General features: G+C 41.6%; 1 pseudogene; it reads right to left on the reverse strand.

Moving 5' to 3' along the window:
• The window catches only part of LOC110323345, a 49,685-nt pseudogene extending 32,899 nt beyond the window's left edge, over positions 1–16,786 (reverse strand).
• Between the last annotated feature and the right edge of the window lie 8,987 nt (positions 16,787–25,773).

The raw sequence follows: 25,773 nt of genomic DNA on the forward strand, positions 1-25,773 counted from the left end.
TGTGTAGAGTCTGATACTAATATGATGTCATTTTTCCAAGTACCATGTGACTTGTTGATGGGTTTTGACTCTACTCACACTTTCTGCTTTGAAACTCACTGCCTGAAAATGCCCTTACCACATCCTGATGATGTCAGAACTCGTACTGGATATGGTGTGTCCTTGGTTTTCAAAAGCATAAATTCTAGAAGTCTGCTGTTCTTATGCTTACTGTGTTCATGTGGGGGGATTTTTTTCTCAGTAGAGACCCACAATCTCAGGAATCAGAGTGTAAAGAATACTTAGACAATGACAGCAAAACTATGTTTTCTCTGTATTTTTGAAGACATTTTCCAGTCTTTCTTAATTTCATTCATAGGNATAAGTACTGATTGCTCTGCCAAATGCTCATTTTATAACCCACACTTAATCATCAAATATTTGTTCTGTTTGAAATATTCATACGGACATAATGACATACTGATGGTTGAACCTGTGGTTGTTCTCAAGAGGAAACACAAACTAAAGGTGTTTGTCTGGTTTGTTTGAAGNAAAGGTGGAAGGGGTCTTGCATTCCCATCTCCATTCATCTCCAACTGCATGGTAGAGACATTCAGACTATTTTTCCAGAGAGGAAGAACTGTATGTCCTTCAGTTGTATACAATTTTTCATTTAATTGTACTATACTTTTGACGTGTTAAAATTAAATGGCAGAATTCTGCCTCACTGTCTTTTCATTATACTTATTTCATGACGATGTCAGAGAGGAAAATGAAACAAGTAGATAGTATGCATTCTAATGTTCATGACAGTTATTTGTTTATTTATTTATTTATTTATTTATTTATTCTTTTCTACTTTCCTAGAGAGCAAAACACATATTGGGTTTTAGCGTGGGAACAAAATGTGGTGTCAGTTGTCATGAAAGCAAAGAGAGAAAGTGACTTTTGCTGTTCAGATAAGGAAGCAATACCACTCATGTCAGTAACGTTCAATGTAGCACTTGGGGAAATCCCATTTTATGAATTTTTTTCTTTGAAATGATAATATGAAAATGCTTATCTAAGATNTAGTGAGGTTTCAATAAACGTGTTACAACATTACACTTAAAAACACAAAGTGCAGTGGGGGGGGGGCTATTACAGTACCTGACTGAATGTAGTACAGAGTTGTAGACCTCAGGAGAGCAGAACACTAATATGAAAGCATTATGAGGATCACTGCAATGAGATAGNTGGCCCAGAAATAAGTATAGATGGCTACATCCACCTGAATTTCACTGAATTAGCAACAGCACACATTGCTTCTGTAACTGTGTTTGGGAGAATGAAACTAGATCTCTGTCTTCCATTCTGATAAGAATCAAATCAAAATAAAGAAAGACCTGGATGTAAGTGCAGAAAATCTGAAGTTGGTAAAAGAGTCACAGAGAAAACGCTTCACTATAGCGAGAGGCAAGGGCTTTATGAAAAGGACCCAGACAGCCCAGGAAACAGCCAGAAGTGAGTAATGGCACAACAAATAGCGTAGACTGTCAGTGCTTCTNTATAGCAAAGGAACTAGTGGAAAGCATAAACATCCTAAGGAGTCACTCTTCTCCGCAACAGGGCAACAGTCGTCCTTCCACCCTCATGTTCTCCATGCTCTAACAGCTGGCAGTTCCCAGACACTCACTCCAGAGACATTAAGGAGTAAAATAGCCTGGAAAGGCAGAGTTGGCCCCCAGAAAATCCGCACCCCATCTTCAGCCCTGCCTTACACTCTGGGATCTTTCAAACTGATAGAAGCGCAGCTAGATCTGGACCAAACTATTGTTTCCACAAACCCCGCCCCCACTCCAAACACGCTACCGGATCTCAGACAGCTAGATCTGGATCAAACTATTGTCTCCACAAACCCCGCCCCCACTCCAAACACGCTACCCGATCTCAGACAGCTAGATCTGGATCAAACTATTGTTTCCACAAACCCCGTCCCCACTCCAAACACGCTACCCGATCTCAGAATTGGCCCCACCTGAATTACACCTCATTACAGTGTACCTCCACAGGCACCACGTTCCTTAAACACTCTGCATGCTTCATATATGCACTTACAATGACCCTTTGTAGCCCTTCCTTTATCTATTTAATTGAATATCCAGGAGGCTTTGGGTTCTTTTTGGCCACATAGTTGTACCTGGTCCTTGTTGAAGCCTTACTTGGATGTCTACATTGTTGCAACCATGAGGGAAATTGTGGGTACTATTCCTTTTTTGATTTCCTTTTTTTGCTTTTCTCAAAGTCTTCTTGAATATGTACAATTCAGACTTTGTTCAGGCAATCCCATTCCACATGCCTCCAAGTTCAGAAGCCTTTATTCTGTTGTTTAACCTAGTTTGTCATCAGGACCTCCAGATGTGCATCTGTATGGAGTTCTTTGAGTCCAGTCTATTTTTTGTTTCCACGTCATCTCGATGTCCTCACCATCATTTTTACTCATATCATGTATTAGCTTCCTAATATCATTTTTTGGTATGCTTGCATGTTCTTCTATATTTCATGCTGTCAGCTTGAAACATTCCTTTAAAATTGTTTTTCAGGAATCTCATTGTGTGGTTTTCATCTGGAGATCTGTGCTTTATTTTCTACAAGGCAGCTTGCAAAGGAAGCCTGGCTTTATTTTTTAAACTTTGCACCAGACTTTACTCATACCTAAGCCTCTGCTTTGAGACCACCAACTTCCTTTACTGTTCTTACAGCCTCGAGGATCACTGCAATTAGATGAATTCTACCTCTCCCTGTAACTCTGATAGTTTCAAACAGCAGAGTCTGCTTGCATGCTCACTTCTAATTCTTGAAGTAAATATCACAAACTGCCACAATCATAACTTGTGGTGCAACAGCATAAATCTTACCACTGTTCTGTTTTGGTTTACAAAACATGGGTGTTCATATTGTTGTTCCTCCTATGTGAAGAAGTAATTAGTGGGAATCGAACACCTGTCACCAAGCAGGAGCTGGGATCAGAACCGGGGTCCTTTGCAGCTGTGGTCAGCACTCTTTCCCACTGAGTCTCGGCCCCTAACCAGTACCCCCAGAGCTCCCTGGAACTAAACCACCAACCAAAAAAAAAAAAAAAAAAACCACATGGTGGGACTCATGGCTCCAGCTGCATATGTAGCAGAGAATGGCCTTGTTGGTCATCAATGGGAGGAGAGGCCCTTGGTCCTGTGAAGGTTCTATGCCCCAGTAGAGGGAAATGCCAGGGCCAGGAAGCTGGAGAGGGTGGGTTGGTGAGCAGGGGGAGGGGAGAGGGGATAAAAGCTTTTCGGAGGGGAAACCAGGAAAGGTGATAACATTTGAAATGTAAATAAATAAAACCTCTAAGGAAAAAAAAAACATGGGCATTGATTTTGCTTTCAATAACAAGTTATTAATTACAGGAACTAAACAAAATGCCAAGTAAAAACATGAGTCAATTGTTGAAAAATGTAATGAAATATGAAAATAAATTTGGTGTATGAACTGTATAAATCTTGTAAGTTTGTGAAAATAGATAGGTAATAAATAAATAAATAATAAATAGATAGGTAGATGAATAAAGAAATATTAGGTCAGTCATCTAAGAGAGACTAATCTCCCTGGATAGGAATCTATTTCTCATATATATGTTTAACATTATTAAAGTACTTCTAAGTTCAATTAAAGCAAATATGACCAAAGTATAAATAGGAGTCATTTGAAATAACAAAGGTGTCAGAGCGCCGAAGAACAATGGTTTCCAGAGGACCCAGATCCACCTGCGCTTTATCAATTTGCAACATTCTTTTTGCAACATTCTTCTTGCTGAGCAGGCTCTGGCTTCAACACGGACAATCTCCCAGACTCAGACACTGAATTTCTTCTCTTTCATGTAGAGATGGATCCCCCTGAAGTGTCTCAAGGGCATTTGTAGGACAGACCTCCCCCTCCTGTCACCTCCACAGAACATGCTGCAGGTCCCCCAGTTGCTGAAGGAGCTCAGCATGGAGTTTATCATGAGGGCTGTATTCCAGCATCAGAGGAGCTGTCTGTGAGCAAGAGTTGGAGGGCGGGAGCTACTGGAGCCTCAACTGGAGCAAAGGCATAACCTGGACGCTGTGGAATAAGATACCATCCGCCACGTTCCTCTGGAATTGGAAGTCCGTCTGTCACTCCTGCAAGAGGAAGAAGAGACTCTTCTCATTTGGCCCAGGAGCACAAAAGTCTTCCTGCTAAGCACGGGAGAGCTCTGAGGTAGCTCAGATACCAGAGGTCCAACAGGGCACAGCTGCATATCACCAGGATGGCCAGTAGAGGGAGCGGGAGGGCCATGGAGAAATGAGGTTGCCACTGCTCCTGCTGAGCTGGGGCTGGGTCGGTCTTGGACATCGGTTCTGTGAAAACAGCCTGTGCATGCCTGCCTGCCGCCTGTGCAGCAATACAATTGTCATGTCTGAACACTTCCCTACGGTTTACTTCTGTATTTTTGTTTGAGTGTTCTCAATGCGACCTGACATCACAAGCCTAAAATAATCTTGCAGGGAAGGTGAAGGTTCCCAATTAACCAGATACTCCGTTCCAAATGGAAATTGTCATTGCAAAGAATCTGGTCTGTACTCGGAAGTGTGTATGCGTATGTAGTCACTCACTTATAAACACATTCACAACTACAGACTTTCTGCATATTTAAACATTGGTCTGTGTAGGGACAAAGGCTTAGGCAGTCTTCACCTCTATTTTCCACCCTTCTTTTACATGCAGAGCGGTGCCCGCTGAAGCTCTGTGGGTTTCTGAAGCTATTTGTGACTTGCTGGACCATTCATGGCAAGGAGGCACTGGGAGCAGAGGGTGGTTGTTTTACTGCGAAAGTGACTCATTACTTCTGAAAGAGCTTCCCTGAGGGTTTTCCGCCTCCAGGAACACATTCTTGCAGGCCATGCAGTTGTGTGTCACTGGTCTCTCAGGGTCACTATTAACAGCCTCTGCCCTCTCAGCCTACATCTTTCATACTGAGGTCTAATGTTCTCCCTGCTGTAACCATCCTGAGTATGGGTTCTTTCTAGTTGTGTCTGAGTGTGGCAATTCTAATCCTAAGGCAACACTAGTTCCCCCTCGTCCATGGCTCATGCAGTGTCTGTCATCTGATCATCTACACCTCCTGATAGAAAGTGTCAATGTTTCTCAGCACAACCGATTTCCTATCACTTCAAAACTCTGGTTATAGAATTGTTGTTCCCTCGTCCTTGAAAGGCTTCAATAATGACTCGTGTCCCTCAGAGAGAACTGTCAGGAAACTGCAGAAGCTAAAACAAAAGTGTATTTTGTTCCATGGCTGAAAATAAAATGTCCAAGTTGTCATAATACTATTTTTATTAGACAAATTGCAAAGTCCAACCAACTCTGTTTTTTAAGAAACTCTATTTTGTGCAAGACCAGGGGCTAAACTCCAGTTCCAGGAAGAAGACCACAGAGTCCTCCTGAGCAAGCATTCTATGGCAACCCCACCCCCTTAGCATCAGCCAGTCAGGGTGCAATAGCAGGGTCAAGGTACATACAGATAACTCAAGATGTCCTGCAGAGAATAGATAACTTAGCCACCCTTTCATCAGGTGGTTTTTTCCCTCATGTTTGGTTTATGAAGATTACACCCAGAAATCCAGTTTTTATAATATTAACTCGCTGATGCCTATGGAAATTCCCCATGCTTGCTGTAACTACAATAAATACCCTACACCCCTAGACTTGGGGTTCTCTGACACACTGCAGTGGGGACAGTGAGAGACCTTGCTTGCAAGCTCATATAAAGACCCTTATGTGTTTGCATCACGATTGGCTCTTCGTTCACTGCAATTGGGCCTAACAAACTATTTTGTATCTTGTAAATGCTGTATTTATAATCAATCTCCTTAAATCCTGAAGACTTGCTATCTTTGACAATTTGACAATGACAGTGATGGACTGATGCGTTACCTTCACTGCCAGCTAATTATTCACAAACTAGTGTCCTATGTGTGTATATTCCATCTGATGTCCACCCATGTTCCACACACACAATGACTCCATCCATGCTTAGTTTATCAGGGACATAAAATTTCTGTGCTTCAGCTAGGAAAGCTCTGTGCTCTAAACGTTTCCAGTGTTTTCAGCATGTGACATCAACTTAATGGCTGACACTTGTTTCCTTCTCCGTTCCATACATACTATTTCATGGAGAAGTAATGAAATTACAGGGAACTAAAAGAATACTGGAGAGTGGAATCATTTTTCTCTATGTCTTTCCTCCATTTTTTTTGAGACAGGGTTTCTCTGAGAAGCCTAAGTCTAGGGGTGTAGTGTATTTATTGTATTTACAGCAAGCATGGGGAATTTCCATATGCATCAGCAAGTTAATATTATAAAAACTGGATTTCTGGGTGTAATCTTCATAAACCAAACACAAGGAAAAAAACAAACTGACAAAAAGGGAGCTAAGTTATCTATTCTCTGCAGGACATCTTGAGTTATAGCCCTGGCTGTCCTGGAACTCACTTTGTAGACCAGGCTGGCCTCGAACTCAGAAATCCGCCTGCCTCTGCCTCCCGAGTGCTGGGATTAAAGGCGTGCGCCACTACGCCCGGCTCCTCCATGTTTTATTTCTACTTTTCTAAAAAATAAAACTCCATAGGAATTTTGTGGCCTAAAAGATCGTGTTGAAACTTCCGTTGTCATAAAGCTAAAGGAAGTGACCTTTGCTTATGAAAGAGGGAAGTGTCAATTGGGGAAACATGGTGGAGCAAAGCTGCGTGAGTCAGGACAAGAGCAAGGTGAAAGCTGGACGCTGCTATAGAAGCCACAAAGACAGGTGTGAGCAGATGCTTCTGGCAGAGACTAAACAGAGCTGCTCCATGCAGATCCACTGCCTTTGTGAGGCCGATATTTGTATTTTCTCTCATTTATGGGAGACTCAAGGAGCTTTGAGGACAGAAGGGAGGAACCAGAGTAGCTCATAAATGACTGGTGGCCAGACCCCATTCACAGTAACACTAACTCCAGATGGCCAGACTGTATGTTAATAATCCTTCAAGACCAAGAAAATACTATGTCCAGAAATCTAAAATATAATAGAAAGGGAATTAGATGAATTTTAGACTTTTGTATTAATTTTGATACCAATTAAGATGACATTAATATTTGTGATGTTAGTAATGGGACTTACATTGTTATGAGGTCCTTGAGAATATTCGCCCATGTGCTTGCCTGGCAGGGGAGATACCAGGAGCTGGAGAATATTAACTCCACCCTCTTGGTAACACTATTTGAATGATCTTCATTTATAGAACATCTTAGGGACAAAATTAATCTTCAAAGTTAAAACAAAGAGTTGAGATGTGGTTTGTCTGCAACAGTCCTTAGAAAGGAAGGAAGAATGGAAATTCGAGAATTTAGAGCCCAGGAAAACCCATGGCATGAAATCTATAGGGCAGAGGAAGAGGATGGGACAACAGCAGATTAAACAGGTTTATTTTCTGTTTGTAAGAAAAAATTCAAAATAACTTTTAGGTTTACTGTGTGTGTGTGTGTGTGTGTGTGTGTGTGTGTGTGTGTGTGTGTGAACATGTACCATGGGTAGTTGAATCTTTATCTTTGTTTACAACTGGGAATAAAGCAGATTTCCCCCCCCCCCCACATTTCTATCCCTGTATCACGAGTTTCTCTAGCTTTATAGGCTGTCATCCTGGTTTTAGAGACATTTAACAAACCTGTAACAAGATGGTCACGTCTGAAGTGCTATCCTCTCTGTGACAAATACAGATGGTACACTGGACTGTGTCACATGGAGCATCTCTCCTGGCCCCAGATGAACCTGTTAAAACTCACATGTATCAAGGGCCAACCTGCTTGGGCCACAGTGCTGTCACTGGGACTTGATAGATGCCTGTGGAGCTGGGATGGCACGCTAGGGCTGGCAGTGATGAGTCTGTTTGCTTCATAGGAAGTCACAGTGAGTGGAGCTCATGAGGGCTCTTCAGTGGGTTCCACTGCAGTGGAGTTTCCTTCTGCTAAAAGAGAAGACAGGCTGCACCTGGTAGTACAGCAATGCCCAAACATGGGGCAGGAGAGCTGCAAGTTCAAGACCTGTTTGGGCAACTTTGCAAACATTTGGGACAATTGTACCCTAAACCACTGATGAATGGTCAATGAGATGGGGATCTAGCTCCAGGGGAGAACATTTGGCTAGTGTGTGTGAGGACCACCTTTGAGTTGCTAAAGAAGAATGAAGGAAGAATGAAATAAAGAAGATGAGAGGTTTAGACTGGTAGGTGTGGCTTAGTGGAAGAGCAATTCTCCACTCTGCGTGAGGTGTCCTGGGTTCCAACCTTAGCATTAGTGAGGAAGTGGAAAAGGAATGGAGGCTTGGTGTGTAACTTACTCAGGAGTGGGTTCATCACCAACACCACATCAAAGTTGCTGTGGTGGCAAAAGCCTGTAATCCCATACCTCTAACAATAGAGATATGAAGATTGAAGCCCAAAGTCATGCTCTGTTAGTGAATGACTTTGAGTTCATCATGATCCACATAAGATCCTGTCTCAAAATAAGAAAAGACGGAAAGAGAAAAAACAGAATCAAGTTTTTGTTTGAACATATGTATTCTTTAAAACTCCATCATTGCCAGGTCTATAATTAACTGTCACACTTTCCAAAACTGACCTTATGCTACTCACATTAATGACTAATAGTTCTAACGTATTTATAGAGGTTTCATGTTCCTTGTTGTGTGGACCCTAATCCTCAGGAACAGTTGTAAACTCAAATATGCCTACTCAGAGCATAATGCACCAAGCCAGAATGAAGAATGAGAATTGATCTAACCACCTGATTAAACTAGGTAAAACCCATAAATTAACCTTTACAAAAGACTTTGCTGCCAAAAGCAGTTGTGATTTCTCAGTAGCACTGTTGTTGTTGTTGTTTTCTTCTTTTGAGCAGACCTTGAACAACTTCTCACTAAATGTACTCAAAGTCTCTAACCCTCTGTACATGCATACACTATCTGCAACACATTTGTATGTTAAAGAAACTGAGTTGTGAATAGTATCTAAGAGTTTCCCTGGGATGCCTGGGTTCCATGAATAAGGTTCTCTGCACTGTAGTATGTGCTGTTTTTTAGGGAAAACACACACACAGCCACATATACATGCACATGCAAACGTGCACACACAAGTTTACAAAGGATACTAAGATAACCTATAGAGCCCCTTTCTAGTAGTCCACAGGCGTCTGTGACTTTAGTCACCCATGCTGGGGACACCCAGGCTGTTGGTGCCTTCTCCCTGGAACAGCAGTGGCCTCTCAGAAGCCTCTTCAGTCATCTCTCTTTTCTAAATGAAAACTTTTAAATGGTTAACTCCATATAGCCCAGTGACATTGCTCCATCCCTCAGAATGCTCTAGAAATGTTTCATCCCACTCTGCTTCCCTCCCGTGTTCTCTAGCAGAACACATTTGTATTGTTAGCAAATGGACTTCCTATGCTTTGTCTTCTGGTGGAGTAAGGATGAAGATGAAGAAGTACCCGAAAAAGGGAAAAATGGGCTCCTACATCCTTAAACAATTCACTGGGGGTTGACTTAGGGCTCTTTATTTAAATGTGTTCTGTATATTATTGGACATTAGTGGGTCTTGACCACTGCAACTAAGGAATGAGGAAGCTTGAAGTCACGGCCACAGTCATACTCTTGGTTCTGAGCTCCTAAATGGTAGTTAATTCTATCTGGCCCTGCACATTGCTCTTTCCCCGAAAAGACTGTGTTCACTGAGTCATTGCAGCCACCATCCTGTGTTCCTTGTCATGTGGACTAGACACTACTTATCAGAGCTTCAGCGAAAGGATCAACGTCTGGTTCTTCTATCAATCAGATGTTGCTGATTGAGCGGGTCAATACTCTTCCAACACATCTCACCCACATCCAATTCTCAATTCTATAATTTTGCAAATACATAAAAAGTCAATGTTGCATTATGAAACAAAATATAGCTACAGAGAAGTCCAGGGCAATGTGTCAGTATGGAGACAGTAATAAAACTTTCAAGTATAATTATTTATATAGAAAAAAAAATGTTGATGATACAAGCAATGACAAAAATAGAAGTGGTCAGAATGGGAAGATGTTACGCAATCACAAGGTCAGCCAAGCTTACACCACCACCAACTCTCCCAAAAATGGTTTCTATGGGATGAGATCCTCTCCGGAAGGAGAGGATCATGGGTGTTGCTGCATGTCGTTTACAAAGAGATGTCCATGATGCCAAGGGAACTTAATGAGTCCTGTGGAGAGGTCTCCGGAGCTCCAGGCCAGTGAGTCTGCTAAGATGAGAACACCTGACTGGAGCCATGTGGCCCGCTGCTGGTGCCCTGGCATAGTGTGGGAACTTGCCTGTCTTCTTTTATATTTCCCGCAACAGGTGCTGAACCAACATGTTGGATAAGAATCCACTAGAAATTTAAGATTATTAGCCTGCGAGTTAGATGGGTTTTTGTTTGTTTATTTGTTTGTTGAAGTGAGTAGCTGAGATGAGTCACATGGACTCAAGGTCAGGAACTGAAACAAAGAAAGCAGGCTCTGAGGTCCCCTGCTGTGGGGAGTAGCAGGCTGCTCTCTCTGTCAGGAGAAGGAGGATGAAAGTTGCCTACTTCTTAGGGAAGAGATGGATTGAACTGTGAATTTATAAAATTGGGATTATTTGCTCTTAGGAAAGATTTATATACAAATTTTGTATATAATCATATGGGGATTTTTGTCCCACGTGATGGAACTAGTATACAGAAAATTAGTCACTGACTTTAAGTCGAGAGGACAGTAATAATTACCTGCTATAAACAGGTATTAATTAATAATGTCTGTAGTTCCAGGTAGGGAGGTCAACAGATAGATTTTATAACAGGTATTAATAAAATTAATGTCAGTGGCTCTAGGCAGAGAGCCAAACAGTAAGATGGTATGAAGATAGTTTGCTTTAATATGCCTCACAGGATATTCAAATTCTGTCTAATCCATGGGAATCTTGGGTTATTATCCTGCTTGGCAAACAGAAAAGGTCTAAGAATAGAAACATACAGTATTTTAGTTTACTTCATTTGTGTTGGATTGTTTTAACTTCCAAAATGAGTGTGATTTTGGTTTTGTGGTTATATTATTCCTCTGGGAGAGATGTCAATATAAAGGTTTTTCTGGTTACTGACTCAAGGATATGCTGATCTGGGAGAAAGGTTTGGTCTTTGCATTTTTAGAAAGGTATTAGTGTCTATACACCTTCCAGAGTAATATGGATCAGATAGAAGAAGAGGGAGACCCCCCCCCCCAGAGAACTAGATTCCAAAGAATCAAACAAAAAAGTTATCTTGATGATACTAAACCTTTGAGATTTTTATATTACAGAATATACAGCCTTGGTGAGTCTCATAGTCAGACATGCTAACTGACATGTTTGAACTTCTGATGTCTTGAACTTTCAGCTGGATCCAGTCAGGACATAGACATCAGAGACTAAAACAATCGTCGGTGTGGCCTTCTTAAAGCCACCCAACTCCCCCATTTTCTCTATCCACCCCCCCTTCAAAAATAACTCAACGGCCATATTCAGCTTGAAGAAGTTATGAAGTGTCGTTGTCCCTGTTCCCTGGGCTTTGGGGCTGGAGGTGGTTATTCTAAGGTTGTCTTTCTAGGGAATTTAGAAATGGTCATATTTGGAATGGGGAGGAAATAGCTAGAATTGACTGTATAGCCATAATCTCATTTGGTAGAAATCTTTATAATTGTTACTAGTTGAAGTCATAATTTCTTATTTTGGTACAGAATTTATTTTGATACAGAATCAAGGTTTCATTGGTATAAATTTCTTCTATTGATACAAAAATTTTGTAAGTACAAGGTTTGGACCCAGTCCTTCTATTTTGTTTTTTTGAGATGTTTAAGTCTGTGAGTTAAGGGTCAGATAACAAATTCTTGGCTCTGAGTTTATTGTTAGGGTGTTTTCAAGATATTTAATTAGAAATAGTTGATAGTCATTAACGGGCCACAGTCCAGATCATTTTACATAGATAGTTGGTTTTTAAAAATGTCAGTAATCCATAGAGCATAGCATGTAATATTATTTATCCACTTGTTGTTTAGACAAATCTGCTCCAAACAGCTTTGTGGATTCAAAGAATCAGCTGAACATCTATACCTCCAGGCGAGGCTGTACATTGTGGCTAGGTCACCACTGGGCAGAAAAATTACCACTCTCTCCTGCAGACCTGTGCTGTTCTTGAAAGGACACAATTTATGGTTTTGGGCAGTTTAGTTCTGCAGAAACAGAATAGGCTAGTCCTTAATAACTCCTGTTTTTTGAAGGTCTGTCAGATGGTCCTGGGCCAGCTGAAGACAGATGCTCCAGCTTCCTGACTTACTGGGGCTGTATAGGTAGGCAGCTGTCTCTACAATTTGTCTCAGTTCTGGAAGCTGTGTTAAGCTTCCGATATATTTTCAGTTAATGTTGGTATTCTTGGATTTCTGACAGGGTTAAAAGACTATAGTCTCATAGCCAACCCAGGCTATTTACACTGAGAGAAGAGATTTGAGAGGATGGTTTTCAGATGTCATACAATCTAAAGCCAGGACATAATTCAAATGAAGAATTATAAGTCTTTTAAGTTAGGATAGTTGACAACGTTCTATTTTTTTTTTTTTTTGTATTTATCTGGAACGTTTTATTTATTTTTTTTTTATTATTATTATTTTCTTTATTTACATTTCAAATGCTATCCCGAAAGATTCCCATACCCCTCCCCCCACCTCTGTTCCCCTACCCACCCACTCCCACTACTTGGCCCAGGCCTTGCCTTGTGCTAGGTCATATGGAGTTTGGAAGACCAAGGAGGGCGATTGGCAAATTCATCTGGAATAATAAAAAACCTAGGATAGCAAAAACCATNCTCAACAATAAAAGAACCTCTGGTGGAATCACCATGCCTGACCTTAAACTGTACTACAGAGCAATTGTGATAAAAACTGCATGGTACTGGCACAGTGACAGACAAGTAGATCAATTCAACAAGACAAAAAGGCCACCAACAGATTGGGAAAGGATTTTTACCAATCCTAAATCTGATAGAGGTCTTATATCCAATATATACAAAGAGCTCAAGAAACTGGACTCCAAAAACTCAAAAAATCCCATTAAAAAATGGGGTACAGAGCTAAATAAAGAACTCTCAACTGAGGAATATCGAATGGTTGAGAAACACCTGAAAAAATGTTCAACATCCTTAGCCATCAGGGAAATGCAAATCAAAACAACCCTGAGATTCCATCTCACACCAGTCAGAATGGCCAAGATTAAAGATTCAGGTGACAACAGATGCTGGCGAGGTTGTGGAGAAATAGGAACACTCCTCCATTGCTGGTGGGATTGCAAGCTTGTTCGACAACGTTCTATTTTAATGATGGACTGGGTGTTAGGTTTATCTGATACCTTATAAATTACAAAACGGTGGTAGTTGTGCTCAATTTATATTTGAGAGAAAAGTTTTTTTTGTTGTTTTAATTTGAACAGAAGGGGTGATGTGTAGCAGGATTTTCCCCGTCCAATTAATTTATTTATACAACAAGAAGGCTGTGATTGGACAGGGGAAAGGGAGGCAGAGCAAGGAGTGTTAGAGATGGAGATGGAGGAGACAGGTAGGAAGAAGGAAGCAAGATGGAGGATGAACAGGATGATTCAGATTCCACGTGTTTTTAAATAGCCACAGGTAGATATAGTATCATATAGGGATAGAATAACTAGGGTAACATGTCTAATCTAGATGGGTAGCTTATACCATTATCAATTGGCCTTGAATTTATTGTGTGGGCATCTTTTGTATTGAGAATTTATATATATATATATATATATATATATTGGACTGGGGATTGTGACAACTAGACGCTGGGGGTAAGTGGTTGAGAAGTGTGCCCAGTGTCTGAATCCGCAAGGGAATACTGCATGTTTCACTTTGATACAGGACACCGACTGTCTTCCAGTATTCCATCTACAGTCTTATCCTAGCTGAACATAAGAGCTATTCCCATGAGTAGTGACTGTTTTTCAGTCTTCTTCAGAATTCTTCCCTGATGTGTTTTCTTGAAGAAAAAAGAAAGCTCTGAAGATGTCTACTAAGATATGTAAAAGATTTTAATACTGTGATGCACTTTTTAATAAAAGTTTTCTTTCAATTATAATATGTAGCTGTTAGGATTACCAAAAAATGATCCTCAGCAAAATGAAGAAAGTCTCCATTCAGTGATGGGATTTCAGAATGAGCAGAACGTGCCGAAGTCCTGGTTGCTGCCCTTGGTAAACTTATTTTCCAGAGTCAGCACTTCCCTGGGCTTCCCTTAACCCAGAAGCACTACATTCTGTGTACATCCTTTGGGTGTGGCACTAAATTATATGAACAGCTATTAGGAGTGCTCTCTAGCACATGCATCACAAAACACAGACATTTCATTTAACTTCTGCTTCTGCTTTCTATTTGTGGCTTCTGCTCTTTAGGGAAACTGCTGAACTGAAACCAGACGGAAGAGAAAGCAGCTATGTGTGAACAGGCAGAAAGGTGAAGGGAGAGATGACAGAGGTCACATGGCAAAGGTGACAGCTATCCAATCACTAACTGAACACCACAAGCCTTCGGTACTTTCCTCCAAACATTTTCCCATTGAGCTTCCATCTCCTAACTAAATGTAAGAGTCTTCCTTCAAATGAAGATCTCTGCTGACCTGTGGTGCTTCTCTGCCTCCCCAGACTCCATAACCTAATATTATCTATTTAAGCTGCCCCCTTTGAAGTCAGCTACTGAGTAGTGGTTACATGGCCTAAGAATTTTAGAGGAAAAAAATACATTGAAAAGTATTTTTCAATATTTTCATAATATTTTACATGTAATAAAAATATTGGGAGATGCTTGATGGAGAACAGAAGGTGATTTTTTTTTTTTTAATGATAGGGTCTTGAGAGAGAACCAGGAGGACATAAGATAAAGGATTGAAAATAGAAAATATAAGAGTTTGAAGGATTTGCCAAGCAAACTTACTTGAAGAGTATAGCACTGTATATACTATTTCCAGGAAAGAAATGGTAATCAGCAGAGACCAACATACAAATAGAACTAAGTCAGCAAAATGCTAATAAAACAGTATTGTACAGGGTATCTCGAGCATTGTAAATGGAGCATACAGCAGCCTTGGGGCTCATCACCATAGTCCCTTTGAGTAGGAAGAACTGTGCTCTCAGGATCCTAAGCCACAGTTCTCCCAAGGAGCTGGCTCCAACATATTATTGGTTCTGCCACACTGTGTTCCTTCTCCATAAATCAGTGGTTCAGGGAAAACTTCACTTGATCAGTTCAGCTCTTAGCAGATACCTAGCATATTTAAAATATTATGTATGGAAGAGAATAACTAAGTGTTTTACAATGCATGTTGTTTGCTGTTCAGAACAACTATATAAACACTTTGACTTTATTTTAATTCAGAGAAAACAAAGGCTTGGAGAAATTGAAGTGATTCATCGTCACACACACACACACACACACACACACACACACACACACATCTCTAAACAGAGAAGAATTTCAACACAAAGTTATGTTCTCTGCACAGCTGTGTTGCAGGTTTTGTATTTTCAGTTCCTTTAATAGTTTCCAGACCCCTTTGCCCTAGAATTACATACATTTCTCATTTGATGGATCCCATGGTTCACTGTGCAATTTCAGCTAGTCAAGAACTCTTTCCTATGTGTGATGCTGAAGATTTGAGAACTATCAATGTGTTTGGGACTCAAAAGGTCCTGTAATATTTTTAAAGTGAGGGAATTGAAGGAGATAATGGGAAGGAATTCCTCATCATGTGTCCCTATTCCAGGAATTGGATGCTCTGGAGTCACAGTAGGAAGCATGTGACAATGATGCCCACCAGCACATTGTGTAAGTGCAGCACAATAGCCTGGGTGTGGTGCTTCTTTAAAATGGTGAGAGCCAATTCTCCGGCCTTTTTGGAACTCATAATTCTGCCCTTTAGGACTCTTCCTTTGGGGTTAGTTCCTATGGATATATCTTTGTGTTCATAAAAAATAAGTTTCCTTAGAGTTGAACACCATGTAGCTTAACATTCTTAAAGATATCTAATGATTGAATGGATTTAATCTCAAAATTACAATACAAATGAAGGTTTGAATGTCAGACAGTGAGAATCATTTCTGTGTTAGAATACGACTCAATTTTGTTAGCAAGTTGGCTGAGGAAGACAGGGCTCTCCAGAGTTCTTCTCTACCTACCTGCCAGGCACAGGGGCTGGGTTTCTTCTCTCAGGTTCACAGGGATCCTGTGAAAGTATTTCCTGAAAGCTCCCAGGGAGTCAGGGGAGTCCTGGGTCTGGGGAGGTTCTTGCACCCCCACCTGCTGCATCAGCCAGCCTTGCAGGTCCCTGAGCTGCCGGTGGAGGTCAAGTCTAGGAGGGTTGTTCACCAGGCAGCAGATGAGTCCTTTGGAAGATTCTCATTACCTGTTAGGTCAGGCATGGCTTGAGCCTTCTGAATCTGCTGGGCATCCACCTTCTCCTGGGGGAATCCAAAGTCCTTCCTGTCCTTCAGGCAGGAGAGGGGGGAGAGTCTCCTCATTTGTACCAGGAGTGTTAAGGCTCTCTTGTTCCTGAGGTTATGAGTCTGAGGCAGCCACATCCTAGAGAGCAGGTTGACCAGTAGCTCATCAACCCCAAGGGCATCAGGAAAGCACAGGGCCTAGCCATTGTGGGTGTTGCAGATGTTTCTGGTCCTCTGAGCTACGTGGGCCTGAACCTCTAAGTTCTCTACAGTCCTTGTTTTGTTGATATGACTTAAGTAAGGAATGTTTGAGGTTTAATTTTCTTTTTTGTCACTCAGGCTACTTTCTACTTCTTTTTCTTCCATGTATTTCCCGGTTGGTTCAGGACAGTGTTGCTCAGGTGCTAGGTTTCCCGCCTCCCACCTTTACTCAGCTGTAAAGTGTTATCCTTAAGCATCTTTCAAAATTACTAAAATATGTTATAAAGTTTATTCTTTGTGCATATAACTTTTGTTTCAACTTTTCTTTTCCTCCCTATCTTCCTCTCTCTCTCTCTCTCTTCTCTCTCTCTCTCTCTCTCTCTCTCTCTCTCTCTCTCTGTGTGTGTCTGTGTCTGTGTCTGTGTCTGTGTTTGTTATGGGCACACAGGAGGGTGCTCTCACCCATATATCCATATGTGGAGGTTAGAGCCTGACAGAGGATATCTTCCTCTATGAACCTCACTGTACTTCTTAAAACAGTCTCTCACTGAGCCAGATCTCCTCCCTCTCATCTAAACTAACTGGCCAGCAAGCTCCCATGACCCTCCTGTAGTGACTCAAATGAGAATTCCTCCATAAGCTCTTCAATATGAATACTTGATCCCCAGTTGCTGGTGCTGTTTGGAGAGGCTTAGGAGGTATGGGGTCTTGTTGGAGGCGTTACACCACTGAAGGCAAGCTTAAAGAGTTTAAAGATTCATATCATTTCCAGTTTGCTACCTCTGTTTCATGCTTGCATTTCAAAGTGTGCGCTCTCAGCCTGCTGTTCTGGCCAGCAAACTTCCTTGCAGCCATGCTTCCCCACTATAACAAACTCTTATCTCTCTGAAACCACAAGTCAAAGAAACCCTTTCTTCCATTAGTTGCCTTGGTCATGGTGTTTTATCAAGGGAACAGAAAAGTAACTAATACAGAAATTGGTACTAGAAGTATTGGTTTCATTTCTAGGGCTGTAAGAAAACACCATAACCAAGAAAATTTACAGAAGAAAAAGTCTCTTTGAGCTTATGGTTCCAGAGGGCTAGTGTCCTTGATGGTAGAGCAAAGACATGGCCGCAGGAGCAGGAAGCTGAGGGCTTTTATTTTGAACCACAAGCCCATAGTCGAGAAAAGCAAATTCCAATGGTTTGAGTTTTTAAACTCTCAAATCCTGGCTCCGGTGGCTTATCTTCTTCAACAAGGACACACATTCTACATAGTATACACCATCAACTGGAAACCAAGTATCCAAATGGCAGAACCTATGAAGGACTTCCCATTCAGAACACCATGCCACCTGTCACTATTCTCCTTCCTATAAGCTCCAGGCTATCAACATGCACCAGTGTTCCTGGCTCTTATGTGGGTGCTGAAGATCTGAACTCAGATCCTCATACTTGGTCACCAAACACTCTGCCCTATGTAGTCGGGCAGTGGTGGCGCACACCTTTAATCCCAGCACTGGGAGGCAGAGGCAGGCGGATTTCTGAGTTCAAGGCCAGCCTGGTCTACAGAGTGAGTTCCAGGATAGCCAAGGCTACACAGAGAAACCCTGCCTCAAAAAACAAAAAACAAAAAAAAACAAAAAAGAAAGAAAGAAAAGAAAGTGTTTAGTTCATATAATCACAGCACACTCATTATCCATGTTAAGCATAAGGAATATATACAAAATATCCAATGGTAGGTCAATGCATGGGCAGACAGAGACAAAATCCAAAACAGGGAAATCTCAGTCTTCTATTGTCTGTCATTTTAGCATTAATCTTGTATACATTTTTATTTATGTTCTATGAATACACTGTCAATGGTTCTCATGGGATATACAAGAAGATGTAGAACACGTTTTAAGAAAAATACTAAGACTGTGTTAGAGTTGAGCTTTAGAGATCTATCAATTATTATAATAACCCAGATTATTTTCAGTCCCACACAACCAATCTTCTATCACATGGAAGCAATATTATTCCCAGTGGTCATATTCAATAGAGAAATCTCATTGAATTTTTTTAACTTACATTAGAATTCACACTCCTCAAGAATTTTCAGCAATCAATTCCTAGCTAATTTTTATAAATGATAGAAAAGTGGTGTTAATGCTACATGTCAATAATGGGACCCAGATATAACAAGATAAATAGATAGCTAGACAGTAGTCCTATGAGACATGTAGGTGGTAGACATTCGTCTTTCTCATTGCCCCCTTTATAGAAAGCAAAACATTTTTGCACCCTAATGATTGAGGACAAAAAGAAAACAAAAGTGTATCTAAATGTAATGAAAAATGAGCCAGGGAAGTGACATCCCACTGGCAAACAGTGAAAAAGTGTAACCAGCCAGTCTCCAGCAAGATGGAGTAGAGATAAGGTAGAGCAGAAGCAAGATGGCCAAAGGAGCAGAGCTCTAGGTACCAAGCACAGAAGCTGCAAAGCAGTCACTCCCTAGCTCTTTTCAGCCTTGCTAAATCTGGCCTTCCCATTGCTGCCCAACACCAAAAGACTCTATACAGCAAAAAACCAGACGCACTCTCTACTGACAAGTGTTAATTACATTAAGTTCTCCCCTACTAAACTGCTAAGCTTGGAAATCATTTCTGTATTGACTGACAGAAAACACTAATTTCAAAGAATAGCTCTTCAACATAATATTTTCAGACAGTAAAGATAATACTAATAAAGAAATGGCGCTGCCGTACATGTTAATCAACCATATGTCAGACATAATTGTTAGCACTTAAGAAACAATCCTTGAGGCTGGAGAAATGGTTAAGAATAACATTGGCTGTTCTTCCAAAGGACCTGCGTTCAATTCCCAGCACCCACTTTGTGGCTCACAACCATCTGTAACTCCAATTCCTGGGGATCTGATGTCCTCTACTGGCTTCCATGGGCTCCAGGGACACACACATATTGTGCATATATTGATACAGGCAAAATCATTGTACACATAGAATATAATAAATTTTTAAAAATCAATCCTTATTTTATTCCAAGAAGAATACCCTCATTTTCTCTATCTTTCAGGTCCCAACATATCCCCAGCCTAATTAAGTCACTGGAGATACGAATGTGTAAGGCAATGTAAAAGTCTAGTATCCCATTCAGAAAAGAGAACAATGAAAAGCGCAGGGGCTTCTGTCATCTAAAGCCACAGCCCACTTTGAGCACTCAGCCCTTCCTTCTCGCTGGAGACGTTTCCTGACAGAAGAACTAGAGATGATTCTAACCTGATCCATGAACTCCAGTAGTGTTCTGCCTAAATTTTGACAGAGACTCCCTTCAGCTCCTTCTTCACCGAAAAGCTCTCTACAGCTTCTGGTATATAGTACTAAATTGTTTTCATGTTACATCCTAAGTTTTTCTCTTCAATTTTTATAAGCCTGCATGTTTGTAAAATACCTATGTATTTTTGTATGCCTATTAGAAATGATTCATTTAAAGCCTGCATATTCCTTTTGACTTATTCACTTATCTAAAGACTTCCAATTCCCATTTACAAGCCTCAGACTGTGGGGTCATGATCAGGCTAGAGGCAAGCATAAAATCAGAACTAAATTGGTGAGCTAAGGCACTCACACCTCGAAGGGGTACCTGAAAGGATGCATGGTATACAGATGACTTCCCCACCAACATAATAAATCCAAGTGAGTTGAATTTATAACACAAAGGTAGGTTTATTAGGGCAGCTTGGGGTGAGGAGCGGGGTGTCACTGACCTCATAGCAGGGGGTCAGTAAAGTCACAAGGCTGGGCTGGGGTAGGGGCTTTTTTTATTATTATATATTTTCTTCATTTACATTTCAAATGCTATCCCAAAAGTCCCCTATACCCTCCCTCCCATCCTGCTCCCCAACCCACCCACTCCCACTTCCTGGCCCTGGCATTCCCGTGTACTGGGGCATATAATCTTCTCTGATCAATAGCCTGGACAAATTTGCTCCTTGCCAATTCTACACATTTGTGTTGGTGAACTGGGCCCAACAGCTGATATCAGAACATATTAAAGAAGAAAGTTTGGGCCAATGGCTGATATCAGGACATATTAAAGAAGAAAGCATGGTGGGGAGTTAGAGGGAATGCATTTGCAGGGGTAGGAAGTATATGTAAAAGAGATGCATGGAGCCAGGCGTGGTGGCACACGCCTTTAATCTCAGCACTAGGGAGGCAGAGGCAGGAGAATTTCTGAATTTGAGGCCAGCCTGGTCTACAGAGTGAGTTCCAGGACAGCCAGGGCTACACAGAGAAACCCTGTCTTGAAAAAATTAAAAAAACAAAAAAACAAAAACAAAAACAAAACAAAACAAAAGAGATGCATGGAAATGGAGCAAGTCCCTCTTCTGCCTTTCCATTCTCAAACGGATCGTGACTTAGTATAAACATTGTCTTGGCTTCATTCCAGAAATACAAAGTTCAGTGTTGTAACAGATAAGTGTATCTTATCATAGGGTGGGAGATAAAAAAAAAATCATGGTCACCCGGAAAGATACAGGAAAAAAAGATTTGATAAAATTCATGATAAAAGCTCTGAACGAGGGCTATGAAATTGGTTCAGTGTGTAAAACGCTTGCTGCACAAGCATGAGGACCCCAGCATCATGTAAGGGCCAGGCACTGTGGGACATTTGGACCTCTGTGCTGACACAGGAGGACAACAGGAAGGTCCTGGGGGTTTGTTGGCTAGTGAGCCTGAGGTTTAGTGAACATGCTGTCTTAAAAATGGCAAGAATAGAGGAAGACAGATGACGCCAACCTCTACCCCTTCATTGACACACACACACTGAGGAGTAAATAAACCCATATGCCCTCATATACACATACACACTCTCAAGTGTGTGTGTGTGTGTGTGTGTGTGTGTGCCAGGTGGTGATGGTGGGGGTGCACACCTTTGATCTCAGCACTTTGGAGGCAGAGACAGGTGAATCTGAGTTCAAGGCCAGCCTGGTCTACAGAATGAAATCTAGGATAGTCAGGGCTACACAGAGAAACCCTGTCTTAAAACACACACACACACACACACACACTAAAGTCTTTCTGTAATATGTAGAAAGCCAACAACCGACTGAAAAGGGAAGGAGAATCAGAAACCTAACAATGGTGAATCTAAGTTCTTCCTCAATAAAGTACTAACAATTTTAGACAAAAGCAACTTGTGAAAAGTAATAAAGGGCATCCTAAGAGAGGTCAAATTATGCCTGCTGACAAAAAAAAAACAGTCTTATGCATAGAAAACCCACTTCCTCTCTTTATTAACAGTAAGCACCAAACTCCACTGAGTAGTGTTTAATTAATCATAATCATGTCCTCCTGTTCCCTGAGGGCAATCATCATCACGTCTCTTACTCATAAGTGCTCCTTGCCAAGTGTGCTGTCTGTCATTTAAATGCAATCAGTGCCTTTTTAGATACCGTGAAGACAACTGTATGATTTATGATTTGGTTTCCCTCCAATGGCACTGTTTTCTGTAGACTGACTCTATCAGAAACCATGAACATTGTTTCTTGCTTACAAGAATCTCTCTTTAAAAGAGTAAACTCAAATCTAGAGTAGTAGCTCTAAAGGGAAATATAAAGAGATAAGGTGTGTGTACTTGTATACAACTTTAGAAGTACAAAAATGACATCTAGGATCGAACATCTAAGTGTTAGAATTTAAGGGACAGCCGGGAGGTGGTGATGCACGCCTTTAGTCCCAGCATTTGGAAGGCAAAGGCAGACAGATTTCTGAGTTCGAGGCCAGCTTGGTCTACAGAGTGAGTTCCAGGACAGCCAGGGCTACACAGAGAAACCCTGTCTCGAAAAACCAAAAAAAAAAAANTGGAGCATTCATTATACAGGATGCCACGATTCCAGGAGATTAAGTTTCCATGAACTTTTGCCTCGGGACAGCACCCAGATTTTGGGGGGCCTGTTGTGCTTGTCACTACTGGAGAGAATGTATCACGCCTCCTGACCTCATCTGCACCTAATTAAATCCAAACCATCCTGTATGAGACCCATCCTGTCTAGTCCCCTTCTCTGGGGTGACAAATGTGTTTCTCCTGCAGTCCTATCTTACTCTCCCGGTACTCTCCATGTCAGTGAGTGTTTGTGGAGAGAGCCAGTGTGTTTGTGAGACTGTGAAGGCTCTCCCTCTATTTCCAAACATTTCCTTCTTAAGCACACAACACACAGTTCTTTCCCTTCCTGGCCTCAGAGCCATACTAAGATCCTCACCAGTTCTTTGGAGTGGAAAGTTCTAGTTCTTTGGAAAGTTATATCAAATGATGTTTTGCTGGGGCACACAGGTGAAAGGATATCTTGCTAAAGCAAACAGGTGAAAGGCTGTTTTTCTGGAGCAGACATGGGTGAGGGGATGTTTGGATGTAGCAGACATGTGAAAGGATCCTTGATGAAGGAGTGTAAATATGACCCTACAGACAATGGGAGACAAGCACCGAGCTTTGGTTTGCTCCACCTCACTATTCTTCACTAAAGGCACACGTGTATCAGTTTGCCTTACATAGAACTGTTGAGCTCAACTTGTGGTAACAACTTACCGCTTCAGTGGCCTCTCCCCAGACTGGTTGGGGAGCCTGGTGGTTTCTTCAGGATTGAACTACAGCTGTCTGGTGTCTGCTTGCTGAAAAGACTGGACTGTAGTTGCTGGTTCGTGCATGGTGTCTTTCTGCCTAGAAGACTGGTAAGCAGCTGCTAAGTTGTATTTGGTGTTTGCTACAGGACTGAACCTGCTGCCCAAGAAGATCAAGCTCACCCCCCAAAGAACTATTGCTGAACAGGTCTACTTCCCACATATCCTAACAGCTTTTCCCCACTCCCTCTGCTGGGTGGTGGGCTAGAAGAGGTTGAACCTTTATTAAAAGTAGGTTGCAAGGAATGTATGCCTTCAGTTCTTCTGGGTGCTTTCCAAAGTTCTGAGGATAACATGTTGCCATACAGTTCAAACACAGCCCTCTGCTCCCGCCAATGATCAACAAGTTTGGAGGCAGAAAGTGACCTTTACACTAGCCAATTCTGACAGCCAAATCTGGAGAGAATGCCAGCAAGCCAAGGACATCTTTCAGCATAAGCTCCCACTTGTGGCCGGATAGAGACTTGTGGTTTCTCTAGTGTATCTGTCCTTCTAGTACACCAGAGGTTGCAGAAAATGGGAACGTGTATGTCAAGAACAGGGCGACAAGGAGACAATTCCTACTGGCCTTGCATGTGATCCACGGGCCTTATTCAGGTACCTTTGCAACGAATTAGTTGTGTTTGAACGTGATTCAATCCATAGCGTCTTCTCTCCTATTTTATTTGCCTTCCCTGCACCTCTTATCAGCAAAGAGAACAGGGTTCTCGTGATTAGCTTAGTTTGATGAGGTGAGGTGAAAAGGGGTGGCGGGGGTGGGGAGTGCATCACAAAGTTCAACCACAAAGGAAGCACATTTCCCAAGGTGAATCCTGGGTCCCAGTGATAACAGAGCGGCCCAAGGCCAAGCAGATAAGCAGTGCACCCAGGAGTTAAACTGGGCCAAGCTAGAAACGCTTGCCTTGTGCACACACTCTTGTTGATCTTTCTAGTTCACAGTTCATCTAGGCCTTCTTGTTTCAGTTCCTTCTCCTTTCACCTTTATGAAGCTTGTATGTGTGAGTATTTTGGCTGTATGTATGTCTGTACACCATACCCATGCCTCGTGCCCACAGAGGCCAGAGGAGGGTGTGCAATCCCTGGAGTTACAGAGAGTTGTGATCTGGCCATGCGGGTACTTGGATTTGAACCCAGATCCTCTGCAAGAGCAGCCAGTGCTCTAACCACTGAGCTGTCTCTCTCTACACCCCCCCTTACTCCCTTCCATGATGGCCTCAGCACTGCATTTGTGTCATTTCATCTTCTCTTCTTTAAAATAATAAATAAATAAATAAAAGTAGCATAAACAAAAAAAAAAAAAAAAAAAAAAAAAAAACAAAAAAAAAAAAAAAAAAAAAAAAAAATTTAGGGGACAGATTAGCACTCAGGTGGGTTTGTACCTCAGCAGTAGGCCTTGGATGAACACATCCTATTGGAATGGAACTGGACATCTGCCAGTTTCTGAGTACACTGATTTTTTCACTCCACTAAGAGAAGTGCTGAGGTCATCTAGCACTTGGACAAATACCAAGTCTGAATGTCTTGGAGGTGTTGTGTGAAAATCCCACAAAGCTGCTGCATCTCCCAGGCCAGTGGAGTCAGTCTTATACTGAAGGTGTAGCTCTCCAGTTACTTCTAATCTCTTAGGCATGGCTTAGCTCTGAGACACGGCTGGCAAGCATGAGACATGCACAATTCCATGCCAAATCAGGAACCTGCCCTGTTCCAAAGACAAGATTATATCTGTAGGTTTCCTTAAGACAAGTAGACAGTAACAAATCCCAAGAGGCTCAAGCTACTACTGACTGTGTCACCTGGTAATACATGGGGTTAAGTTTTATGTATAATAATTAAAAAGTTTTACCAGGTTTACTTACAGTGATGAAATTTGGGGATTAGTCAAGTATCAGTATATAGAAGTGTAAAATCTATGGCACTTTCATAAAGTTATATACTACATGGACACAACATTTTCAAACAACCTGTTTGAATTATTGACTAAACTAAATTAAAATCCTCGACTAAACTCCTGGGTGGGTCTGAAGAGCTGTCTCAGTAACTGCTTGTCACATGTATAACCCAGTGCTGTAGAGATAGAGACAGGAGGATGCCCAGTGCTTTCTGGTCAGCCAGTCTAGCTGAAGTGATGAGCTGAAGATTCAGTAAGAGATACTGTCTTAAAATAAAACAAGGAGGAAACGCAACCGTGGAAGACACCCTGCTTCAGCCTCTAGCATCCACACACATGTATACACAGGAACCTACACACACATATGAGGCCATATATACACATGCACAGACACCAGAACTCATATATACATGTGTACACACATACACATGAACCACACACAC

Source organism: Mus pahari, chromosome 6 (genome assembly GCF_900095145.1).
Source record: "Mus pahari chromosome 6, PAHARI_EIJ_v1.1, whole genome shotgun sequence".
NCBI lineage: Eukaryota > Metazoa > Chordata > Mammalia > Rodentia > Muridae > Mus > Mus pahari.